A 20748-nucleotide genomic window follows, 5' to 3' on the forward strand; every position below is an offset into this window, starting at 1 on the left:
TGCAAAAATAGAATACCAGGTGATCAAAAGTGGTTACCATTGTGCCTCTTGCTATTTTTAAATTGAGTTTTCTATATCATCAGGTATAATAGAATTGATCAAAACAGTACTGAATGAAACCAATAAAATCTACACTGAGGACCTTACAGGACTTCAAAAAAAAAGGATGATAGTCAATCCATATTGGGCATCATAATATATCTTATTGCCTTCAAAGTGATTGCCTATACCCTCAAACTTGATACTATGAAACAAAATAGAATATATAATAATCAGACAGAACAAGATGGGGAGAGCAATACTGGGGTTCAAGGCAGGTTAATAGGACAACAAAAAAGTTACTATAATATATTCCGTTATTTTTAAATTTAGTTTTCCCTTAATTAAAAAAATGAGAGAAGATAGATTAATTTAAAAATAGGGGGAAGATTGAGATAAGAGAGGACATTGTAATAGAACAACGCAGGGCAGAACCAAGCAATTCAATCATCATTGTGTTTCACCACCAGATAATCTAACATAATAGTAGTCACCATAGTGCCTCTTTCCTTAAATTATTTGAGTGTAACTTCGCATGCTGTAATATCACGCATATCTAGACAGTATGAAGCCTTTTAAGAGAATGCAAGAATTATAGGGTATTTAGAACCTGCTAATAGAAAACAAACAATGGTTGCTATTTTATCTCTTTGCCTATAAAGAATTTTGTTTATACTATAGCATATAGTGAAATATAGTAAGATACAACATGTTAAAACCAGTGGAAACAGATGTACTACAGCTTGATGGGACTTCAAAACAAGACGATATTAAATCAGCACTAGCTTTTATGTTGTGTTGCTTTCTTCAAAATAGCTATTTGTGCTATCATAGATACTAAAATTAAACAACCCAGGTTAAAACCATTGCAGTTAATGAGTGAAAACATTATATGGCTTCAATTCAATATGATTGGGATTCATGATTACCACATACTTCTATGTATTCTTATCATTTCTTACACTAGGGAAACTATTCGGTATTTATACATCTGAGTTTGATTTATTTCACTTATGAGTATGGTCTCAAGCTGCGTCCATTTATTTATAAATGTCTCAATGCGGTCATTCTTTATAGCTGAGTAGTACTTTATTATATAAAAATACCACAACTTTTTTATCTATTCTTCAGTCGATGGACACTTAGGTTGTTTCCAAGATCTGGCTATTACAAATTGTGCTGCTATAAACATGGGTGCACATATATCACTGTGGTATGAGGCTTTCAGTTCTTCTGGGAATGTGCCTAGAACAGTGGTATAGCTGGGTCATATGGGGCTTCCAGTCCTAGTTTTCTGAGAAATCTCCAGGCTGACCTTCACAATGGTTGCACTAGTCTACACTCCTACCAATAGTGCAGAAGAGTTCCTTTTTCTCCACAGCCTCTCCAGCATTTGTTGTTGGTGGTTTTCTTGATCTTGGCCATTCTTTCGGGAGTGAGATGAAATCTCAGTGTGGTTTTGATTTGCATTTCTCTAATGACCAATGATGATGAACATTTTTTCATATATTTATTTGCCATTTGTATTTCCTCATCTGAGAATTGTTTATTCATGTCAGATGCCCATTTTTGGATTGGTTCTTTGAATTTTGGGGGTCTGATTTTTTTTAATGCTTTATATGTTTTAGACAGAAGTCCTTTGTCTGAGGGGCAGTTCACTAAGATTTTTTCCCAGTTTGTGGGTTATCTTCTCACCACGCTGGAGAATTCTTTTGACGTGCAGAAACTTTTTAATAAGAGGTGATCCCAGTTATTGATTCTGGGAAGTATTTCCCGTGCAGTTTGATTCCTGTTCATGAATTCTCTACCTACTCCTATATCTTCAAGGTTTTTACCCAATTTGTCTTCCAATAGATTTAGTGTTTCTGTTTTAATATTTAGATCTTTGATCCATTTAGATTTTATTTTAGTACATGGTGATAGGCATGGGTCTAGTTTTAGTTTTTGACATATGGAGAGACAGTTTTTCCAGCACCATTTATTAAAAAGACTGTTGTTCTTCCAGTGAACATGTTTGGCCCCTTTATCAAAGATAAGGTGGTTGAGTGTGTTTGCAGTTGTGGTTGTATCTTCTAATCTATTCCACTGATCTTCAGCTCTGCTTTGGTTCCAGTACCATGTTGATTTTACTACGGTTGCTTTGTAGTATAATTTCAAGTCAGGGATTGTAATACCTCCTGCCTTGCCTTTGCTGCTTAGAACTATCCTTGCTATTCTAGGTCTCTTCTCACTCCAGATGAATTTTAGGAGTGATTTCTCGAGTTCTATGAGGTATGTTGATGGTATTTTTTTTATCAGGATTGCATTGAATCTGTATAAAAGTTTTGGGAGAATGGCCATTTTCACAATATTTATTCTTCCTATCCATGAGCAAGTGATGTTTTTCCATTTCTGACATCATCTTCAATTTCATTTTTCAGTGTAATATAAGTTTCTCTGTACAGGTCTTTCACTTCTTTAGTGAGTGTAATTTCTAGATATTTCATTTTTTTGGTTGCTAGTGTGAAGGGTGTGGCTTCTCTTATTTCTCTTTCTGTGACTTGTTAGTGTATAGGAATGGTATTGATTTTTGAGTATTGATTTTATAGCCAGCTACATTACTAAATTTATTTATTATATCTAGCAGTCTTTCAATGGAGTTTTGGGGATCTTCTATATAGAGTATCATGTCATCTGCAAATAATGATAGCTTAACTTCTTTTCCTATCTTTATGCCTTTTATTTCTCTCTCTTGTCTAATTGCTCTAGCTAGTATTTCCAGTACTATATTAAATAGGAGTGGTGATAAGGGACATCCTTGTCTTGTGCCTGATTTTAAAGCAAAGGCCTTCAATTTTTGGCCATTTAGTATAATATTGGCTGTTGGTTTGTCATAGATGGCCTTTATTATATTGAGGTAAAGACCATCTATTCCAATTTTCTGCAGGGTTCTTATCATGAATGAATGTTGGACCTTATCAAAAGGTTTTTTTGCATCTATAGAAATGACCATGTGGTTCTTACTTTTGGCTCTATTGATATGGTGTATTACATTTATTGATTTACATATATTGAACCATCCCTGCATACCTGGGATGAATCCCACTTGGTCATGGTGTATGATCTTCTTGATGATTTGCTGCAACCTATTTGCCAATATTTTATTGAGGATTTTTGCATCTGTGTTCATTAGGGAGATTGGTCTGTCGTACTCTTTTTTAGTTGGTTCTTTCTCAGGTTTTGGTACTAGAGTAATATTTGCTTCCAGGAATGACTTAGGAAGGATTGCTTTGCTTTCAATTTCATTGAAGAGTTTGAGGAGTGTCGGCATTAGGTCTTCTTTGGCATTTTCCTTCTTTGTATTTCTTGTAGAATTCTGCAGTGAATCCGTCTGGGCCTGGGCTCTTCTTTGTAGGTAAGGATTTAATTACATTTTTGATTTCATTAATAGAAATTGGGTTATTCAGTAGTTTTACATCTTCTTGACCTAGCTTTGGTACTTCGTATGTTTCTAGGAATCTGTCCATTTCCTCTGTGTTATCAAACCTTTGAGAGTAGAGGTTTTCAAAATAGGTGTTGATGATTTTCTGTATTTCTATAGGGTCTGTAGTGATTTCTTCTCTTTCATTCCTTATTGCATGAATTTGAGCTTTTTCTTCCCTTTTTAAAATAAGTTTGACTAGGGGCTTATAATTTTATTTATTCTTTCAAAGAACCAACTCTTTGATTCATTGATTTTTTGGATTTTTTTTTTTAAGTCTCTATTGCATTGATTTCTGCTCTGATATTTATAATGTCTTCTCTTCTTTTGGCTTTGGGCTTGACTTGCTCTTCTTTTTCTAGATGTTTGAGGTGTAACATCAGGTTATTTATTTGTATTCATTCTGTTTTCCTGATGTATGAACTCAGGGCTATAAATTTTCCTCTGAGGACAGCTTTCATTGCATCCCACAGATTCCAGTAAGTTGTATTTGTGTTTTCATTTTCTTGTAGGTAGTATTTAATTTCTTCTTTGATTTCTTCTGTGATCCACTGATTACTCAAGAATCTGTTATTCAGTTTACATGTGTTTGTGGGGATTTTGTAGTATCTTTTATCATTAATTTTTAATTTTATAGCGCTATGATCCAATAGCATGCAAGGGATGATTTCAACCCTTTTGCATTTATTTAGATATGTTTTGTGAATTAATATATGGTCTATTTTAGAAAATGACGCATGTACTGCTGAGAATAATGTGTATTCTGTTGTTGTTGGGTGGAACACTCTGTATATGTCTATTAAGTTCATTTGTTCACAGGTGCGATTCAGTTCTTTTATTTCTTTGCTGATTTTCTGTCTGGTTGATCTGTCCATTGGTGTCAATGGTGTGTTAAAATCTCCTGTTAGAATTGTGTCACTGTGAACTTGGTTTTTCATTTCTGTTGGTACTTGTTTTATATAACTGGGTGCTCTGGAATTTGGTGCATATATATTTAAGATAGTTATCTCTTCCTCTTGGAGTTTTCCCCTAACCAGTATGTAGTGACCTTCTTTATCCCTTCTGATCATTATTGGCTTCAAGTTCACATTGTCTGCAAACAGAATAGCCACCCCGCTTTTTTTTTGGGTTCCTGTTGCATGAAATATTGTTTTCCATCCTTTGACTTTCAGTCTGTGGGTATCCTTTTGGGTTAGATGGGTTTCTTGTAGACAACATATGGTTGGATTTTGTTTCTTGGTCCATTCTCCCAGGCTGTTTCTTTTAATTGGTGCATTGAGACCATTTACATTAATGGTTATAACTGTTATATATTGGTTTATTGTTGACATGTTATCTTTCTGCTTCTCTAAATATCCTCTTGACATCCTTTATGTTGTTCCCTTCTTTTTCATTTATCCCTATTAACCTTATGTTGTTCCTTTTTGTGTCATCTTGCAGGCGTTGAATTGTTATTTCCTGATTTCTTGTTATTTTTAAAAGATCTTTCCTTTCCTGTTCACTGGCTGCAATCTTGTCTTCAAGGTCTGAAATTCTATCTTCACATTGATTGAGGTGATTTTTACAACTTTCGATGGAGTGTTTGATTTCCTGTATATCTCTTTGCATCTGCTTTATATATTCTGTTTGTTTCTTATATTGTTCTATCTTTTTGTTTATCTCCTCAGGTTTTTTAACTGTGTCTTCTTTAGATATGTTCAGCATCTCCACTTCTTTTATCATTTCTTCTTTTACCTGAGAGATTATTTCTAGTTTGATTTCCTTTAAGGCTTCCCAGAGTTGCTTCTTTATTTCAGTTACTATTATTTCAGGGATTTCAGGTATGTGGCATATATTTTCTTCTATGCGCATGGCTCTTAGGCTTTCTTGGAATGGGCTGGATATTTGAGATTGCATTTTGGTCTTTCGTTTTGTCATTTTCCTATATTTTTGCACTTCAATTTTGTTCCAAGTGAGCTAGAGAGGCCAGCCAGGCTGGGACAGAGGTCCCTGCTTCCTCCTTACTCACTAATTTCGACAGGAAGCTGGATCCTGGGCCCCAGGCAAAGAAAACAGTTCGCAGGCGTAGGGCGGGGTTCCCTGCCTCCGCTGGTCTTACTGGACCACCAGGGCACAGGAGCCTGGCCCCCAGGCGAAGAGGAGAGTTCCAGGCCTCCGCTGGACTTACACAACCCACAGGCAGCCAGATTCTCGATAATACAGGCTTTCAAAACAAGATGGTAGGAACATAATTAAGGTTGTTACTTTGCATAGTAATCTTCAAAAGAGTTCCTCATATTATCAGATATAAGGAAACAAAATTGACCTAATCCTATGAATGTTAACTGTTTTTTACCCAAGAACTAATAGAATTAGTAGCACAATCATTTTAGCTATCGTAAGTGTGTATATGCAAGTTTATATCTTTTTTCTTTTCCTTCCTTTTTTTCTCCTTTTCTTTGAGTTATTTTTTTCTCCTTTGAGCAGTTTCTTAACCTTTCACAATATTTGTTGAGGATTTGGTATCTTATTTACTTTTAAAGTTTCTTATATTAGGGAGACAATGTAATTACACATGTGTGTTTGATTTATTTCACTTATGAGTATGGTCTCAAGTTGTATCCATTGATCTATACAAGTATGAATGTGATCCTTCTTTATAGCTGAGTGGTACTCCATTGTATAAAATTATCACCTCTTTTTTATCCATTTTTCTGTTGATGGGCATTTAGGTTGTTTCCAAAATTTGGCTATTACAATTGTGCTGCTATAAACATGGGTGCACATATATCACTGTGGTATGATGTTTTCAGTTCTCCTAGGAATATGCCCAGAAGTGTAATAGCTGGATCAAATTGGACTTCTAATCCCAACTTTTTGAGGAACCTCCAGAATGACTGCCACAGTGGTCACACCAGTCTACATTCCTACCAACAGTGCAGAAGAGTCTCTTTTTCCCCACAGTCTCTCCAGCATTTGTGGTCGGTCTGTTTTAAAAAATATTTATTTATTTATTTTAAGAATATTTTATTTATTTATTTATTTTAAAACCAAGCAAAATAAAACAGAACAAAGCCATTCAAATCAAAACAATACAAGTGACCCAGGACTTTAAAACAATACGAAATCAACAATGGTTACCATTAATGCCTCTTGTTGTCTTCAAAATAGCTCTAGATATCTTCAGACATAGTAAAAGTCAAACAAAATAGAACAGAATAGAACCAGTAAAAACAACACAAGAATGCAATAAAGGACTTCAAAACAAGACAATAGTAAATCCAAGATGGCTACCATAATATATTTTGCTATCTTTGAAATAGCTGCCCATGCCATTGAATATAACAAAATCAAACAAAACAAAACAGAGTAAAACCCAACCCCCCAAAAAAACAATGCAAATGATACAGGACTTCAAAATAAGATGACAGGGAATTAACAATGGCCACCACCCTCAGAAGAAGATGTCCCATAAATGCCATAATATGTAGTGTTATCCTCTAGATGATCAGACCACTGGCCCTAGATCTGCAAAGTCAGTGAAACACCAAATACCACCAGCACCAAATTGCATTTCACCTCAAGGGTTTCTGCAGATCAGCTGTCTTAATTACCTTTTACTCATCACTGAGACAAAATACCTGAAGCCCAAAGTTAGGAAAGAAAAGGTTTATTTCTTACAGTTTTTGGAGGTTTCAGTCCACATTCATTTGGCTCCAAGGCCAGTAGGCATGGCTGGGCTGCAGTTCATGGCGGCTGCAAACAGCAAGCAGGAACCAGCAAAGAGCAAGACACACCTTCTTCCTGCCATTACATCACATCCTGGCTCCACCCCTTTGTGGGTGGAGCACTGACGCCATCAATCCAAGCACTAGACAATGAACCATCACAAATGCACAATGCAAACTCATGAGGCCTGGGGGACACAGACATAAACCATGACATCAGTCCATTGCTTACAGGAGTGGAGTGGGGTAGAGGGGTGGGTTGGTTCTTCTTGTTTCCCAGCCCATACACTGGAAGGAGCTGGGGACTGATTGTCCTCCTGGCAGTGGGAGCCCACGCATGGCACTGGTTTGCAGGCAGGGCGTGTTTCTTGTTGAATTCTTGTTCCCTTCCCCTAAAGTCCATGAATGGCACTGACTCATGGGAAAAGGTTGGGGTCTGGCTGTTCCCCCAGCAGCAGAGGTCTTGCATGGTGCTGGGTCACAGGGAGGGCTTGCTTCATGTTAACTTCTTATTGTCTTCCCCTGAAGTCCCACTAAGTCTGTTTATAGATTTGCCACATCAAAAAGTCTTTGTATTTAAATCTGCAAAGATTCTAGTTGCTGGGATTTTAAAAGCAGATAGGCTCAAATGAGGCTGTGTTCTTTGAGCAAGCCTGAATTAACTTCACAGATACTGAAGATGGCATAAGCCAATGCTGCCCTCCGCCAAGAGGGCCAGCTGTGTTCACGTGCTTTCCATGCTGACTTTGGGGCCCCCATCACTGTAGGCTGGGCTGTAAGAGTTCATCTTTGCCTCTGCTTTGCTGGTTCTCTCAGTCACATGCTTTGTGGAGTCTGGTCTGGCTTCATTATAGACACCCACATCCATACATGACGTCACATTTAACGTTCAGAGGCACGCCCCAAATGGATGATTTAAAACAATTAACATTTGTTGAGCATTTCCCCCAGATCTGCACTTTCCTCTTAGTCTGATTTCTGAAGAGAATTTGTCCCTGTCTCATGTCCTTCTGGGAGTTAGTTGGCCTTTAACTACTCCTGTCACTGGTGTAGGGTGGCTAGGCGTGAGCTGACGGGGTGAACAGCGAATGGCCTTCTATTGCTGCCTGCTTGTACACCCGGCATTGCACACACAGGGAGTAAATCTACGGGGCTTTGAAGATTTTTCCATTCTTTAATTTTCTTTTTTGGTGAAAATTCCTCCAGGAGCCATTCACCTTACCAACTAATCTCCGAGCAGCTGCTAACACGGTAGTGGGCCTGTGAGGGAGGCTGAGTGCCCGGAGGAGACTGGGAGGAGCGGGAGCAAGTCTTCTTTAAGAAAAAGGGTAATGATATGGGTGGTAGAGAGACTCCCAAAACCCCCAGTTCACAACCTTTCCTTGTGTTCCATATGGAGCCACAGGGAAGGGTTAATTAAGTGCTTTGCTTCATTTTTCTAAGTATAGAAAATGTTGAATTGGATCACACAGACTCAGTGTGAGAGGAAGGGGAAGAAGAATCTACAGGTTTGTTTCTGTTTTTGCTAAAGTGAGTGTGTGTATCCCACAGTAAGTGACGGTAATTGGTATTGGTGACCCGAAAGGATGGGGAGAAAGTGTGGGAGACTTTTGGAATCTGCTCACACTTGATGATCATGTGTTGTGTGTGTTAGGGAGTTACAGAGAGATGAAATTGGGAGAGAAAGGGGACATAGCAACGGGAGGCCTATGTGTTTGATACAAATGAAATACAAGAAGCACTTTAGCATTCCAATTTGGTTGGGTTGGTGAGGACAGATTTATAGAGAAAGTGGTTCCCTGAAACTGGCCTTCCAGAATGGGAGGGTGGGAATCAGGAGGCAGAAAACAAAGCAGAGCCTTCTAGAGAGAAGGAAGTGGAAGTGCTTAAGGTTTGACTGGAGGGCAGGAAGGAGTCGTGTGGTGATAGCAGCATTTGTGGTGAAGATTCCTGAAGGAGAAACACAGCCATTGGTTGGGCGAGGACTGAGGGCAGCGTTTGGTACAGGAAAGGTGCAGGCCTGCAAATGTGCAGGTGTGAAGTGGTCAAGAGGAGGGAAGCAAGGAGGCCCAGGCTCCCTGAGAAGATGGCTTGGCTTTTGTGACGCTGTGTCCCTGCTGGAGCGCTCTGGGTCACCCAGGGGAGGATGTTTAGACACCCATGTGAACGGAGGGCTGGCCGGAGGGACAGACCCACTCAGAGAATCTTAAAGGTCCGAAACTGCTGCTGTTTTCCTGTTTATTTTTTCTGTAAAATTAATGCTATTGCTCTCTATTTTTTTTTGTGTTTCTTCTTACAATAACTTCAAGCTTAAAAGTTGTATGACTAAAGGATTCTAAATTCTAAATGACCTGGCATATGTTCCCAACTTGATGTTCCATTGCTTCCAAATACTCCAGTGTACAAGCCTTACAAATCTCATAGGGATTGGGGATGGTTAATGCTGTCACCAATCGGTTTAGGGGTTCTTTTGCTCCACGCAGATAAAAATCACGAATCAGCAAACTGCAGCTCCACTAGTGGCTCCAGTGCCACTGATGTACACCAATGAATGCTAGATGCCATCAGTGGGCTCTGCCAGGTGCTGGTGTCTGCCTGCGATCTTTGCCGGCTGGTTGAAGTCAAAACAAGACAGATAAAAGGCACGACTCTTGCTTGTTTGTGTGTCTTGTGACACGCGAGTGGAGCTTGGTGAAAGTTGTCACACTGCTGCCCCTCCCACATGTTCTCCAGCAGAGGCAGAGGGGCAGCGTGCCTCAGTGGGTATCTTGTGGTTACTTTCCTGACTGCCCAGACAGGAGATTTGGCTTAGCTGTCAGCTGTGCACCTCTCCCCTACTCCTGCCACTCCACAGGCTGCTGGAGAAAATAGCTCTCATGTTTTCTCTAGGGAAAACACCTCTAATGTGGCAGAGATCAGAGAGCAATCTTGGCCCCATTTTTTTTTTTTAGAGAAAAAAAAAGCAAAAGAGAAATAATACAGAACTAAAAAAATATTAAGGAATCACTAGTTGATAAGTTACATATTGTTATCTTAGAAGTAGTTGTTCAAGTTACAAAATCAAAGCATAAAAAGTAGACAATCAAACAATGACAGTATAAACCATTCTGTTTGATGAACTAACAAAAACTTACTAGTATGGTTATCTATCTTGCACACTTAAACATACATATAGTTATATCATTTAGAGCACTTTCACTTTCATTATTACAATATCTATTATACATTTTGGAACTTACTATTCTTTCAGTTTTTTATTTTTTATACTAGGGAGACCATATGATATTTACAAATATAAGTGTGATTTACTTCACTTATGAGGATAGTCTCAAGTTGCCTCCATTTATTTACTTATAAAAGCCTCAAGATCATCCTTTTTTGTAGCTGAATAATATTCCATTGTGTAAAAATATTACTTTTTTTCATCCATTCAGCAGTTGATGGGCATTTGGGTTGTTTCCAAGATTTAGCTATTACAAATTACCCTGCTATAAACATAGATGCACATATATCACTGTAACATGACGTTTTCAGTTTTTCTGGGAAAATATCCAGGGCGGGGGAAGAGCTGGATTGAATGGAACTTCCAACTTTAGTTATTTGAGGAATCTTCATACTGATTTCCACAGTGGCTGCACCAGTCTACACTCTCACCAGCAGTGGAGAAGGGTTCCTTTTCCCCACAGCCTCGCCAACATTTGTTATCATTTGATTTCTTTTTTCTTTCTTTTGGTACCGGGGATTGAACTCACAACCTCGCGCTTGCCAGGCAGGCGCTTATGTCACTGAGCTAAATCCCTGGCCCTCAGTTGATTTCTTGATGGCAGCCATTCTTTCTGGAGTGAGGTGCTGTTTCAATTTGCATTTCAATGCTGTTTTAATTTGCATTTCTCAAATGACCAGTGATGGTGAACATTTCTTCATGTATTTATTTGCCAATTTGTATATCTTCATCTGAGAAATGTGTGTTCATATTAGATGCCCATTTTTGGAGGGGGTTTTTGAATTCAGGGGGCTTGATGTTTCCAATTCTTTGTATGTTCTTGATATAAGTCCTTTGTCTGAGGGACTGCTGGCTAAAACTCTTTCCCATTCTGTGGGTTTTCTTTTCACTCTGTTGGTGATTTCTTTTAAAGTGTAAAAACTTTTTAATAAGGTGAGATGCCAGTTGTTGATTCTCCTGTGCAGTTTGTGTTTTGTTCATGAATTCTTTCTTTGCCTACCTTGAACAGTGGAGTGGATTCTGCCGTAATGTGAGCATCAAGAAACATCCAGAGATGGTTTTCCCAAATAATTAGGGGTTTGGTGCCTCAGATGCCAGAAAAGAGATAAACTCTTACCAAAATTTCACCATATTTATATAGGACACTTAAAAAGTTCTGAGTCTTAATTTTCCAAGAATAATATTTATTAAACAAGGCTGTTTTAAGGATTAAATAGGATGGTATGTGTTATCACATACTGTCTGGCATAAATTAGCACCTAACGAATGTGAGCTCCCTCTCCAATACTATCAGTTAACAGTTTACAAGGAAAATTATTTCCCATAATCCTCTATAACAACTACTCTGTTCACAGTAATTTCAAAGGAAACATCTAAAAGCAATTTCTTACGTGTGTTTATATATCTGTTTGAATGACTCCCAGCTTTCTTCACAATAAAAGACTGTGACAGCTTGCTTTGTTTTCTTTCATGATATGCTTTCCTTAAATAAAAATCACCACTTAGGAGACCTTTTCTGACCTTTTATTTCATTTTCTTTCTTCTTACTGATCTTGAAACTGTGGATGAACTAGGATTAGTTGGCTTTAAGGTTTGAGGCTACCTCTGTCTCACTGTCTGTTATAATTGGCAGCACTGAGGGGACTTGGAGAACCAGGACTGGGAGGATTATCGACTTGCCTGAAGATGTGGGCTTCATTACAGTTGGCAAAGTGATGGGCAGATACGAGTCTGTGGTCTCAACTGAATAACTAAGCAGTAAACTAAGAATTGATTCTGCCGTGAGCTTCAAACTTTCCAAAGAGCAGATGGAAGTGTTCAATTGAATACCATTCTCGGGTCACAAACACTGGTCTTCTCCTTTCCAAATGTAGGTGTTCCTCCAATAGCCCTCTCATTATCTTGAGTCATTTTTGACAAATACCCACTCCAGAGCTGGGGCCTTGCTGCTGTTGTTGCGGTGAGTAACCTTTACAAACAAGTCGTGCTAAAGAGATGAGTCATTTAATCACAGTCTGTGTGGGTCCCATCACCCAGTCCCCCACTTGTGGTGCTGAGGTTGAGGGGCCTGCATGTGGATGTCAAGAAAGGAAGTGGGGAGCAACTTCCCTCGCTCACCAAGAAAGTTACTTCTAGGCTGCCATCTGGCAGCAGAAATTACTTCTCCAAAATTGCTAGTATAAGTTAATGGGGCCTACAGTACAAATAAGTGGCACATCAGCTACAACCTGGACTGACTGACTTCTTCCTGTTGTGCATGGAAACGTGACTACTGAACACGGGGTGAGAATTTCTCCCCTTGGTTTTCCTTAATAGTCCCACTGGGTAAGTACATAGAAGGGTCATACACTCTACAACGAGGCATCTCTCTGATGCAGAACTATTCACATATGATTCCGTAAAGGGAGGTGGGAGTGCCCCCCAATTCAGAGAGGGGGCCACACAAAAACTGAGGAACTCAAAAACAGCTCTGCTTACCGGGTGTTCCCATGAAAGCACATCCCCTGTCAGATTTATGACTTTCATTTTATCATTTGTTTCCTCCTTCTCTCCCTTCTTAGGCAATTAGACCACATGCCTCAGCTGCTGGTGCATCAATAAATATTTGCTGAATGAATGAACAAGAAGGGCTATTGCCAAAGTGTATCAGCCCTCGGGATGTGCAAAGTTGACTGCAGAGTGAAGTGGTGGTGACCTGAGGTGGGGGACCTTGCTTACCCTCTCTGTGTGGCAAACAGGAGCACTAGAAAAAAAAAAAAAAAAGGAAATGATGAAGATACTTGGTTTTGTGCCACTTGGGAGAAGGGGCTTCTTTCCACAAGAAAGTATTTAGGAAGTAGAAAGATAGGTTAGTTGGAATGCAAGGGGAAGATGTGCTTTGGAGCCAAATGTACTCCCCTGGCTTAGAACGGAGATAAATAAAGGAGTGATGTAGATGGATGAGCCACAGGGAAGTGCTGGATGATTCAGAGCTGGGAGCCAGCCACCTGAAATCCTGGGGGGTTCTCGAGGTAGCTTGCTGTTCTAGAGACTTAATTACCACTGTAACTCATGACACATAATTGCATGTCAGATCGGCCAGTTTTCATGCTGAACTGCAGTCTTTTGGAAATAAATGAAGCTTATTTCCCTGTCCCCTGCAAACTGACCCACTGGATATCTGATATATATCCCATTCTTTGTTATCTAAGTTCTTCATCAGAAATAGCAACTGTGATATGATTTCATCTAGAACTCACATAAAACTTGTACAACTGTAATGTTTTAAATTTTTAGAGGAGATTTGAGGTCTAACCTCTGTTGAACAAGTTTCCTAATGTTGATTAAAAAAAAGAAACAAACTTAAGGGAATATCAGTTTAAAAACATATTTAATGTAATTTTAATTTAGTAAATTTTTAGTGTCCTCTCTCTTTTCTTATGTCTCCAGGTTACAGCCACATTCCACTATAGTGTGACAGATTGTGGCTAGAAAGTGATTAGTTTCTCTTGAAAAAGAAACTTGAAAACAGAACTAAAAGCTGTAAAAAACCTGAAAGAATGTTATTACCTAATTATGTCATTGTTTTACTGAACAGAACATGAGTGGTCCTTAAATCTTTTATATCTGTTTTTCCAAAGAGTCAGCTTTCATTACACTGTAGTCATTAATTTAAATTTAAAACTGGAAAAGCCTAATGATGATCAAACTCCTAAATATGAGGCCATAGTTTTTGAAAATAATTTCTAATGTAGGAATTTCTCACCTTTTTGTAAAGATATATTTATTTTAGTCTCACATTAACTTAAGAGCATCTAAGAGGGCCCAAGCAAAAGAGAAGTCTGTTGTTGAAGATTTATATTTATAGTCCTTGATGAACTGAATACATTTACAAGCTGCATTTTGAAATCATAATAATCTCATGTGAAGCAATCAAAATTCCAAAATCATCTAATCAAGAATGACATCAGAGGCAAACAATCTCTAGATGGAGTAGGTATAATTCCCTCTGTAAATCTTCCATTTAGAGCAGATGTTCTAATTCTGTGGATTGAGTCAAGAAGTGTTGAGATAAGTTGCCCAGCAGACAGTTATTTAGTAAAGGTGAACCAATATGAACTTGAGTTTCTTTGATACAAAAGAAGGGGTCATTCACAACCCAAGCCTTCCTCCAACAACTCTTAACCATTCTGTCTGACTCAGGGGAAGAGAATTGGGCAGCCAAATAAAACAGAAAGTTCATTGCCAAAGAGAAAAGAATGAGTTCAAAGAAGGACAACCTTGGGTGATTATTTTCTCTTCTCTGAAGGACCGTTTTCCCTCATCTTCACCTGCCAGCTCTCCCTTTCTTTGGTAATTGAGAACAAAAAGAACAGAATTGTGGCTTTTCAATTTCAAAGATAGATACTTTGGTGCATTGATCAAGCAAGACATATGGATTTAGAAATCCCAGATCTGTGTGTTTTGCTTCTGCCTCACATCACATCATTTTGATGTTGTGATTAGAGTGACCTTCTATGGTAGAAGGTGCTGGTGGAATGTATCGATTCAGCTCCAGCTCGTGCAACATTTGGGCCCTGGTCCTTGATCTAGAAACAGAACTGCCAGCTCCAAGGCTCTGTTGTTAACAGTTTATGCAGTGTTGTCAGAAGCTGCATTCATTCTTTACTGTTTTCTTATTGCTTTTATAATAAATATTTACAGATTTATTGCATACTTATTTTGCAAATGGATAGACATTTTTAGAAATGACATTTCTGAAAGTGCAGAAGCTATCTGGCACGTATACTGTATATCGTACCATGTGTTTTCTGACAAGAGCATCATCGAAACTGTCTCCATCGTTTATCTGATGAAACTCGATTGCGATCCATTGTATCAAGTTTATGGCCCCATTCTTCCCTTCTCTGCTTTTTATTTTTACATCTGACATTGGAAAAATGGCAAAATTTTCTTTATTTCTTAGCAAACTAATTTGAAAAAATTGTAAGAACTTCTCTGTCCTTCACAAATACAGAATATCCTGCATTAAACAGCTCATCTTTCCTGCTAGAGAACTTATTTCTAGTTGTATTGGCAATATATTGAATATTTTTTCTAAAGAAGGAGATGGACAAAAAGAGAAAGGCATGTAGAAAACTATGATATCTTAATGTTTAAACAATAAAATATTTTAAATGCCTTGATATTGGATGTAGGATGCTACAACAAAAGAATACTCTGGATCATTTGGGTACCCACAGCATAATGTGAGGAAGCAAGTGGACAATTTCTCTGACAAACTATGGAATAGTTTCAACACCTGCAGCAAATGTGCTACTAGATAATTTTTGAATTATGGCATAATACAGAGAATATAAAAACACCATATTTTATGTTATTGGTTTAGAAAGAGTCGAGCATTTTGCTGTGAAATATTCTATTTTTCCAAAATGTTCAGGAATATAAAAATATTCACAAAACCTAGGAATAGAACTGTAGCTTCTCTGTGCCTTGGATTCTGTGTGTGAGAAGTTGGTTCATATACTGACGGCAACAATCAAGGTGCCTGTTTATAATTGTTAACTTGAGTTTATTTAAAGTTTGTAAGAGACTTGCTTCATAATTCTTTTTGACCTATTTTTCCCCAAAAGAAACATGAGTGGCATAGTAAAATATGCCATAAGAGGAGAAAGAAGATTAAAAACAGACTTTATTTGTCTACTTATATTGAAATTGCAATTAGGATCAATGGGTGGGATATTTTAAGGAAGGATGCTTTGATTAATTATAAGGAAAACTTTCAAATCACAGCAGCTTTTAACAATGAGATTGCCTTTGAAAGGTAGTGAGTCCTCTATTAATAATTGTGTTCACACACCTGGTTTATTACCCAAGATCAGTTTAGGATTCCCTCATCCTAGTCATTGATGTCTTAGGTCTCAGTCTCATCCACTGCATTTTAAAAGTTAGGGAGTCTATCACCTCACATGCATAATGTTTCATTAAAGTAGCGTTTCACTAATTTAGAATTTGGAAAAATTGGGCTAAAGTTTTTTCTGTAACACATTTTTTCTTTTTAAGGGATATATGAACAGATTAAAGAAAGATTTTTTTTTTTTTTGTCTTTTTGGGTTTTTTTTTTGGAGACAGGGTCTGGCTCTGTAGTTCAGGCTGGCCTTAAGCTCTGTTTGTAGCCAAGGTTGGTCTCGGACTTACAATGAACCTCCTGCTTCAGCCTCCCCAGTGCTGGGATTGCTAAAGGAAGATTTTTCAGATGGATCAGTTTAGTAAAAATGATATGCTAATTATAAACCATCTACTAAAGTATTGATCTATGTAACACCTCACAAGAAAGTTGAGATTAATTAAATCTATGTTTCTTTAAATGTATTTTAATTAGAAACATGTTTTTCTTCTAAAATAAGTCTGATTTAAAATCATACATATCTACATATACATATTAATATAGATTTGTAAATAGTTAAATCATAACTCAAAGAAATATAAAAGACTAAGTTTTTGTTGGATCATTGAACAGAACTATTTGCAGTCTCACTGTTTGAATGTCCACTTTGTATGCTTTAATTTTGTAACTTGAACAACTATTTCTAAGATGACAATATGTAATTTATCAACTAGTGATTTCTTGCTGCTTAATTTTTTGAAATTCTGTATTATTCTACCCTTTTTCTGTTTTGCTTTTTTTCTCTTTAAATAAAATTTTAAAAAAGAAGTATAAAGAAAGCACAAGTCAAAAACTTGAAGTCATTCGTGAGAGTGATAGAAAAGTGATATAATTAAGGCCAAGTAGAAGCTAAATACCACATAGATTTCAAGCCTGACTTTTTCTACAGAGACAAATCCATAGAATCAATTGAATTGTCCCAGTAGAAAATTTTGTATTTTTATGAAGAGTAATTATTTTCACTACTAGCAAGTTTTTACAAGTTAACTTTATGTCACAAGAGTTGTTAAATGTCTAATCAAAGACAGCACCTTTATAAAGTGCTTTTTCTTGGAGATATTCTTACTTGCCGTTGACACATTCCTTATTACAGAACATTCCTCCCACTGAGGTAACTTGAACTATCTCCTTACTTGTCAGCTGCATTTTGTAGAAGCTGGAATCATATTTTTGATCAAGTAGAAAAAATTTGATTTCTAGAAATAATAAAAATTGTAAACAAGAGAAGAGTGGTCAAGGTGGAAAATATTATTGTAAATAAAAAAAACTAGTACTGAAGTGCACATGGTTATTTTCTTGTGTAACATATAAGCAAGTTAGGCAAAGCAAAAAAAAAATGTTTAAAACACAATCTAAGCAAAAGCAGTACTCAAGTAAGTCATTGCCTTTTAGATAAACGTTGACAGGGCACCAAACTAACAAGCTTTGTGAAACTACTATTTAGCATAATTCTGGTCCATTAAAGGAACCAGTGCAGTTTACCTCTCTGCTCCGTTTTCTCATCTGTGAAGCTAAGGAGTTGGACAAGGTGATTGCTAGAGATTTTTAGCTCTTCAATACTGGGAGTTCTGTGATCATCTCTGGCTTTGGCTTTTCCAGTATGACTGGATCCCTTAATTTTATATTTTCTTGGTAGTTAACAGAGAAGAATTTGAAGGGTTGTTTTTTTTCCCCTCTATAATTCATCTGCTCTGAATATGTATGTATTTAAATGCATACATGTATGCATTTAATTACATATATAATGCATTTAAAAGTTCATTCATTAAGAATCATTAAATACTAAGATAAGAGAGGGCTGAGGGTGGCTGTGAAATCTTCTGGTATTGTTAAAAATGAAAGACAAATAGTTTAAGCATGACAAGCTGCCAAACATAAATCTAAAGGATGCTTTATAGCACTTTGTATATGCTACACGCTGTCCCAAATGGTCTGAATAGTTAATGCATGCAATCTTTATTCCCTAAATCGCAGGACAAGTGTTACCATCACCATTTTGCTGTTGGAGAAACTGAGACACGGAAGTGAGAATAGCTTGCCCAAGGCCATAGGGTTGGAAGGGAACAAAGGAGACCATGGGTCACATTGCTTGGTATAATATACTGATGGTTCTGCAATTCCACAAAAGTAAAGAGAATCTTCCGCTGCCAACCCAAGAAGGGAATAAAGCTTAAGTCTCTTGGTGTAGAGATTCTTAGATGAATAAAATGTCCTATCTATGGGCATGCTCTCTTAATTTCCCACTGCAGCCTCTTGCTCATTGCTAGTTTATTCCTGCAGCTGACGTTGTGGATAAAAATGAGCTCTTTTAAGCGTTCCTTTCCTAGGAGCTTGTCATGCTGCAGATTCTTTCACGTTTCCAGCTTTTGATAATATGTGGTCTTCACTACAACTCCTGCGGTTTGACGCCAGCCTATACTAGAGATTATGGCAGCTTTTGTTTTCTTAAAAAGCTGGCCGCTCTTGGAATTTCGGCTTGAGAGAACAGAAGTGAGGCTGGTTTGGCTCCAACAAAGCAGTCAAGTGTAACTAATACTGTGTTATTAGCACGGGGTGAAATTTTCAACTTTCAGTATCTTGATGAAACACAGACAATAAAAATTGCTCAGTGACTTTTTCTAACCTTTCTAACCTGTATTTTACTCCCCAAGACCACGATCCATTTTGCATTCTCAGACAATGAGCTAGGGAGCTTGAAATTGTGCCACTCAAGGCGAAAGACAGCTTCCCCTAAATGAAACAGCTACACTCGGCAAATTTAAGTCTCAAGAAGTCTTATAATTTCCCAGGTACTGAAGTGCTCCTCTTAATGACAGATCAAAATAGTCACCAAAGCTCCAAATGGTGAAGAATCTATCATTAAAAGTTCTGAAAAGCCGAAGGAGCTGAACTGGTCAAGTCTCCAAGTGTGATACAAAAACATTTTCTGCATCCCTGTGGATATTTAATTAATCTAATTGTTTTGAGATGTTCCATTCTAAAATACAGTAGAAATAAAACAATACAATGTATTAAATTCACAGTGGTCTTAGTCAAGGCCCATTAATGTTGTAAACATAGAAATTGATACACATATCTTTATTTGGGGCTTTGCCTAGCTTTTCTCTCCTTGAGGCATTTTGGAAGGCTTGGAAGACGTCGTATGACTTTGAAATGCACTTTCTAGCTGGCAGGAATTAAGCAATCAGGGACAGAGTGTTTTTACATTATGTAAGATGATCCAGTTTGTTGCCACCTACATTCACTTTTTGCTAGAAAATGAAAGCTATAGAAGAGTTATTGCTGATTCATGCCCTAACAATGAGATCAGATCGGGGATATACTCTTCTGTGGGTTCCAGAGCTCTGTTTTTTCCCAACCTAAGCCCCCCTTGCAATGCCAGATTCACGCAGACTCCCCCAGGAATTCCCCAAATTCCCAACTTAACAAATAACTGTTTTCTGGTTGCAGACACTTTTAGCACATCGCCTCAGCCTCTGAGGAGAAGGTATGCCAGTCCTTGGCACCAGTGTGTGGGCCGAGAAACACACAGGATTTTCAGGAGATACGAATCAAAGTTGTCATTTAGTTCTGACTTCATTCTTTGAGCAAAAACATTTAAAGCCACCAGAAAATCAGTTTCATCATTAGAAAAATTAGGGGGTTGGATTTAGAAGGAGCTCTTAAAATTGTTCTTCTCAGCTTTTAATCTTTAGAGGAAAATTTACAAGGACAGTAAGACGGAAGTCAGCAGTAGGGTCTCAAAAGGTTGGCCCCACTCACCTCTTGGCTGTCCTATGTTCTGCTGCTGTGATTGCTGTGTGTTGGAAACCAAAATGTGTGGTATCAAACTTGTGTAAGGAGCATAAAGCCGTGAAGCTTTACAGAAGAGTAGTCTGGGCAGGACAGAAAGAGGAAGTGGGATGTACCAAAAGGAGAAGGGAGACAGGTGCAGGGCACGCAGTTGGAAAGGTATGTGCCCTCGCCAACCTTTTTCTGGGCCAAAGTTACGGCATGGAGAAGTGTTCTAGAGAGTTGAGAGGAATGTCATGTGTAATTTGAAAGGAAAACACATAGTTCCATTTATGGAATTTGTAGAGTTGGAAGTATCTATTTAAGAAATAATTTCCTCCCCTGCTAAGCCTGAGCTCAGGATTATGTAACAAAGACAGGAATTGATGCATGCAAGAAAGAACAAGCAGAGTTGAGCAAGGCCAGTTGTGCTTCAGAGGAGCTAGGGGCTGTGTATAAAAGGAGAGGGATGAATGTGAGCCTGGAGAGGACGCTCAGTGAGCAGGAAGCTGAGGAGAGAACAGATAAGCAGGAAAAGAACAGAGGAGGAAGGGACGCATCTGGGGGGAAAGGTGAAGCAGGTACATCAAATACGGGCATGAGAAACAGACAAACATTTTAA

At 37.9% G+C, this 20748-nt stretch overlaps 1 long non-coding RNA gene across 1 annotated transcript in view; it reads right to left on the reverse strand.

Moving 5' to 3' along the window:
• The window catches only part of LOC134471774 (uncharacterized), a 35091-nt gene extending 14813 nt beyond the window's left edge, over positions 1-20278 (reverse strand). The window contains exon 1 of the long non-coding RNA XR_010041402.1: positions 20118-20278. This is a non-coding gene — a long non-coding RNA (uncharacterized LOC134471774). The remainder of the gene's footprint in view (positions 1-20117) is intronic.
• Positions 20279-20748: the final 470 nt, after the last annotated feature.

Source organism: Cavia porcellus, unplaced genomic scaffold (genome assembly GCF_034190915.1).
Source record: "Cavia porcellus strain 051 isolate PalLab524CR breed Dunkin Hartley unplaced genomic scaffold, mCavPor4.1 scaffold_20, whole genome shotgun sequence".
Lineage (NCBI taxonomy): Eukaryota > Metazoa > Chordata > Mammalia > Rodentia > Caviidae > Cavia > Cavia porcellus.